This window comes from Poecilia reticulata, linkage group LG19 (assembly GCF_000633615.1).
Source record: "Poecilia reticulata strain Guanapo linkage group LG19, Guppy_female_1.0+MT, whole genome shotgun sequence".
NCBI classification, from domain to species: Eukaryota; Metazoa; Chordata; class Actinopteri; order Cyprinodontiformes; family Poeciliidae; genus Poecilia; species Poecilia reticulata.
Window position 1 is genome coordinate 582526 of NC_024349.1, and position 6238 is coordinate 588763.

Below are 6238 nucleotides of genomic sequence, written 5' to 3' on the forward strand. Positions count from 1 at the left end.
CCTAGCAACAGGGTCAACCTCTCCTAGCAACGGGGTCAACCTCACCTAGCAACGGGGTCAACCTCTCCTAGCAACGGGGTCAACGTCTCCTAGCAACGGGGTCAACGTCCCCTAGCAACGGGGTCAACCATTCCTCCTCAGTAAGTTGGAGGTTCTGTTCCTTCCGGGTCAGAGAACCAGAACCTCCAACCCGTCCAGGTCTTTGTCAGGCAGCCAGTTATTCATTTTTCTAACGGATGCAGACGATAACAGAGTTCACCTTCACACTGCACAGATAGTCAACGACAGACCCGTCACTCCAACAATATTTCTGGATCTTCTGAATAAAAATGCTTTATTTCTTTAGTTTAAACTTCTAATGTTTTCCAGTGATGATCAAATGTGATGAATTTGGGGTAAAGATGCTAAAACCTGAACAGATCCGGTCCAGGAAGAAAGCAGCTTATTTCTCGTCTTCTTTCCGTTTCCTGGTGTTGGTTTATTTTAAGGTCGTTCTCTGCAGGCTCTGAGTTTCCACTCATTTCCTCAGTCGGGTTTTCTTCTTCTGCTGCTGCTGCCGGCTCACCTGAGCTACCTGTCCAGCTCGTTAAGCAGAACTTTAATCCTCACTCTGTCTGCTTCCCTCCTGTGGAAATGATGCAACAGGTTCTGAATGCAGCTCAGAACCTGCAGAGAGTTGAAGAGGGAATGAGGAAGAGCTGACATGTTGAGTCAGACTGGATCAGAACTCATCCTGTCGCTGTTTCAGGAACCAGAACCGGTCGGGTCTGACTCAATATCCATGTAATCAGACACATTTTATCTTAATCCTCAAAATAAAAGCTACGTTTCCAAACAGTTTGTGAAGAAGTTTCTGAGAGGAAACTCAGACTTCAGGCGCTGCAGAATGAATAAATGAATGAAAAATAATAACCAGGATTTTAACGAGTTTCAGTTTATTCAATCATTCAATGATTCCACCGTGAAATAAAAAAACAACATAAATAACATAAACTCAAGAATAAGAGTCATAATTTCAACTTTCAGTCATAATTATGAATTTTCTCTTGTTACAATTTGTCATAATGACTTTAAAACGACTTCCTTTTGGCTATGAGTGAATTTACATGTTAGCTCAATATTTAAACACTTGGTTTGTAAAATACATGTTTAGGTTTCTAGCTGCAGTTTTGCTAAATAAACCAAGTAGATATGGCAGAAACTACATCATTTTTGCACCAAAGCTTCTCTGCCCCCCCCTGGCCCCCCCTGGCCCCCCCTCTGCCTCCAGCGCCTCTGCCACCAACAACTCAAACGGGATTTTACGCCCCGCTGGCGGCTGCAGCCCGGAGCTCAGCGGCCGCATGGCGGGCCTCCGCGGGCTGGCTGGGGGAGATAGGAGCTGCAGGGTCAGACTGGCTCACACAAAACCTGCTCAGCATCTCAGTGTGACTAAACACGGCGGGAGAGACTCCTAATAGCTGGAGAATGAGCTCATTAACAGTCTCCACGGAGGCTGCAGACACGCTGCAGCCTCTCCGGTGCTGCTGCTGCTGCTGCTGCTGCTGCTGCTGCTGCTTCCACATCAGGACCCAAACAGCAGCGGTTCTGTTTGCTGCTCAGTTTCTCTGTTTTCTCCGGGTTTCACTGTTTGTGTCAACATTGACTCCATCGTTCAGCCGTGACTCATAAAACGCTGTTTTGTTTGTTTTTACCAGAGCAAAGCAGGTGTTTCAATGAACCGGAGCTGTTTTATCTTTCACGAGGACAGAGTGAAGACCCGAACCGAACCGAACCGAGCCGAACCGGACCGGGCCCAGAGAGCAGCAGGCAGCTCCACTCAGGTTGCATAACAATGACTTGTTGAGCTCAGAACCGCCAGCCTGCGTGTTAATATGTGGGCGCCGGTGATGCGGGACAATGCGAACCCGCCGAGCGGAGAGAGCGCTGTTGCCATGACGAGGGATGGAGAGGAAGAGGCTCTGCTGCTGCAGGAGGAGGAAGAGGAGCACAAACTGGGAATAACGGATGAGTCAGGACTGGTTCTGTACGGCCAGAACCATTCGGGTCGGGCTTCATGCTGCAGGTCCCCCAGCTGTCTGTCTGCCTGCTACCTGCTGGCTCATCATCACACATAATGTGATCCCAGCATTGAAGCTCCACGCTCAGCAGATCCATGTAAACTTGCTCTTCGGCGCTGACGCGAACCTCACGCTCCGCCGTGAATCTCAGCCCAAACCAACACGAACCTTCTCCCTACCGGACCATAAGCCGCTCCGGCGCTTTGTTCTGGGTGGAAATGCGCCGCTTCCCGCTGCGGCTAATTGAACGGACCAGCGATGATTCAGCCTGGAGCAAATGTACAGAAACACTTCTGCAAAGAGAGAAAACCGGGCTGTTTCGTTTCGTGACTCAGTTCCATCTGATCAGACTCACAGAGGACTAATGTAATAAAATCACAACGACCTGTTGAACGTCACCGAGACGAAGCGCCATTTGTAAAGCTACGTCACAAATGAACAGCAACCATTTATTAACACGGTCAGAAAATAAAAGAGTTACCACGTTATTCACTTATACATGTCAGTTTAAAACGTAATATTTTAGTTTTAGTATATTAGTTTAAGTATTTAGCTTAGAGCTAACTAAAATATTTAGCTAGCTCAGTGCTAAACATTTAGCCTGGAACTAAACAGCCTGTTAGCTAACTGATGGAGCTTTTAGTGAAGTCAGATATTTAGCTATCTCAGAGATAAATAATTGAACAATTAGCTTGGAGCTAAATAGCTAGCTTATTAACTACATATTTATCTAACTATTTAGCTAGCCCAGAACTAAATTATTACTTTGGAGCTAAATAACTAACTTGCTAACTAAATATTTGTCGAGCTAAACATTTAGCTAGCTTAGAGCTAAATATTGGTAAACTAGATGTATAATATGCTTTTAGCTGAAACTGGATCTAAGTAAATAAATGATGTTGAGTTTTATTTCTACCCTCTGAACAGCAGTTGTCCATCGTGTTTCTGCCGCGGACACCCTGCTGCACCAACACACTCTGATTGAAATAAATGGGGATCCTGTGATCCCCTCCCATTGTCAGAGTGAAAGCCCTTTACAGGATTACTGAACATCTCAGTACAGGATTACATCCGCGCTCAACAATGAGTATTTTAAATAGCTTCTGAACGCCGCAGAGCAGAGAGTTTTCCATACGCGACATTGTTGAACGCCGCTATCTGTGAAATAATTTATATTTTTTTGCAGATGAGTCTGTGGGAGAACAGAGGCTCAGGACGTAGAGCAGCGTTTGTAGAACAGAGAAATCATTTATTCAGCTGCTTCACGTCTCGTTTTGCTTGTTGCAAATCTGGAAACAGCTTCTGCAGCTGCTAGAAGGTCCACTGAGGAACCGACTTATTGTGGCTCTGAAGGCTCAGGTCAAAGGTCAGAGGTCATCACTACTCCCAGGTTTCGGGCTGATCCCTGGATCGCTAGATCTATAGTTATAGATCTATAACTCTAGATCTATAGCTATATATCTATAACTATAGATCTATAACTCTAGGTCTATAACTCTAGATCGTTCCTCTTCAGTTTTGTTTCTGTTCAGCTGGACAAAGTTTTGTTTCATCCACACATTGATCCGTTCTCAGCATCAGCTCAGTGACTGAATGGGGTCAAAGGTCACCTGGTGACATCGAGCTGTGTATCATCTGCATCGTCATGGTAACTGATCTGATTTCCTGTTATTACCTGAGTCAGAGGGAGCATATAAATATTGAAGGGTCCCAGGATGGAGCCTTGGGGTTCCCCACATGTGACCTCTGACCTCTCTGATGAGAAGTTTCCTATTGAAACAGAGATATCCCAGTTCTTTATGTCGGAGGGACTCTCTGGTCCAGTTGAGTTCTGGACCAGAGAGTCCGACCCAACTCTCCAGTCGGTCCAGTAACATGTCATGATCGACTCTGAGGTGAACCAGAACCGGAACCGGAACCAGAACCAGAACCAGAACCAGAACCAGTGCTGTGGTAAATGTGATCAGTTACTGTTATATCCTGTCCTGATGGTTAATTGTCTCCAGTGTTGTTAGTTATTTCAGCCTTTCAGGAGCAGCGAGCTGCAGATGCTTCAGATGCTGTAGATGCTGCAGATGMTGCAGATGCTKCAGATGCTGTAGATGCTGCAGATGCTGCAGATGATGCAGATGCTGCAGATGCTGCAGATGCTGCAGATGCTTCAGATGCTGCAGATGATGCAGAAGCTGCAGATGCTGCAGATGCTGCAGATGATGCAGAAGCTGCAGATGCTGCAGATGATGCAGATGCTGCAGATGCTGCAGATGCTGCAGATGCTGCAGATGATGCAGAAGCTGCAGATGCTGCAGATGCTGCAGAAGCTGCAGATCTGCTGCAGATGCTGCAGATGCTGCAGAAGCTGCAGAAGCTGCAGATGCTGCAGATGCTGCAGAAGCTGCAGATCTGCTGCAGATGATGCAGATGCTGCAGCTCTCAGATTATCGTAGTTATTGAGAAAAACCAGCTGATCAACATTTACAGTAAACAAGCTTCATCTCTTATGTCCCAGCAGTGGCAGCAGGAAGTGATGAATCTGTTATTTGTCTGTAAAAGTGTTGTAGAAATAGTTTGTCCAGGTGAGATCTGTCTTGCTGCTGACGCGTCCCGGTTTGTTTCAGCTGGAGTCGGATGTTTTTCAGAACTCGGGTTTCTGGTTCTGCATTTCAATCCTTCCTCATTTAAATTCTCCAAACTGCATCAGGCGAGGGGCTCAGATTCATCTCCCCTCGTTTTGGTCTCTTGTTATCCGTTGAGTGATGTCAGTAATTCTGAGCAGATGATCGTCTCCTCCTGGGAGGCGGACGCTGTTTGCTCCGTTGTTCTCCGGCATCCACAGCGAAGGGAAGCTGATCTCCGCAGAGCGGCTGAAGCGCATCATCGTGACAATCTGTCCCTTCGGATCAAACCTCCAGCAGCTGCAGCAAAGTTCCAGGTTCTGCTGGATCCTCATCAGAACAGCTCGGAGATAATCTGGAGGGATTAAAGTACAGATTATTGTGAGGTTCATCACAGCAGTAACTCAGTTAAACAGAATATTTACACCAGAGTTCGGCACTGACCCGGCCACCTGCTGCAGTTGCCGTAGCAACAGGCTTTGTAAACATGCCGGAGACCTTCAGTCCTTTACAGGCAGGGTGCAGCAACATGTGGGGGAGGGGTGGAGCTGAATCACTCAGCCACAACGTCTGGCGTCACAAACCAACTTAAATGTTTCAGATCAAACTTTAAACCTTTTGGCACAAAAAGCATTGTTGAGCACGGTGGAGGATCTGTGATGCTGCGGGCCTTTCTCATGGCATCATGTTGAGAAGTAATGAATTACGCCCAACTTATTCCCAAAAATGTAAACTTAATTCATCCGAGATCATTTCTTCATTTGGCCTCCTGGCTGATCTGAGAGCAGAGGAACTTCTTTTAGTCGCCCATCTGTTCCTTTTCCTCTGGGGAATTCATTTAATGCGACACGTTGCTCTTCAAAATGACAAAGACAAGCGAACATGTGATTCAATAAAACCAACGTGTTTATCTCATAATTCAGGAAATGGCAAAACACAGTTTCAGACAAACAAAGATGTCACTTCCTGCGACCCACAGGAAGTCCCGCCTTCGTAAAACTCGGTCGGTAAAAGAGATTTTAAAAGTGAAACAAATATAAAATCTGAAAATATCTAATGTAAGAAAGTAAAACTAAATACATRTGAAAATAAAAAAGAATAAAATAAAAWCTGAAAAATGTTAAAACTTTAAAAACGTAAAATCTGGGGACCATCTGAAAACATAGATCTGCATTAACAGATTCAACTGCTGTAAATTACTGATTTTCATTAAAGGTTTTTCAAAGTTTCRTTTTTGAAATGCATTTTTTCCTAATTTAAATTTCTGAAACTTGATATTTGTGATATTTTGGGCCGAATCTTTGGGTCGATCAGGATTCATTAAATAACCCGTTTCATTCCATGGCACCAGTTGGGATCTGGCTATGGAAGCTTTTCCTCCAGGTTTCCTCTCTGTGGGTGTTTGGTGCGACTGGAGCTGCTGCCAGGGATAATTGTTTAATTAGCGCAGAAACAACCTGCGTTTGTGTCGCCGCTTCTTCAGATCCCTGGAGATCTCAGCTCCACTCTGCAGAGAGAAAACTCAGAATCTGGAGAGAGAAACAGATTCTCCTCTGATCAAAC

At 45.4% G+C, this 6238-nt stretch overlaps 1 protein-coding gene across 2 annotated transcripts in view; it reads left to right on the forward strand.

The window, feature by feature from the left end:
* The window catches only part of shisa9a (shisa family member 9a), a 36563-nt gene that overhangs the window by 18900 nt on the left and 11425 nt on the right, over positions 1–6238 (forward strand). The window lies entirely within an intron of this gene.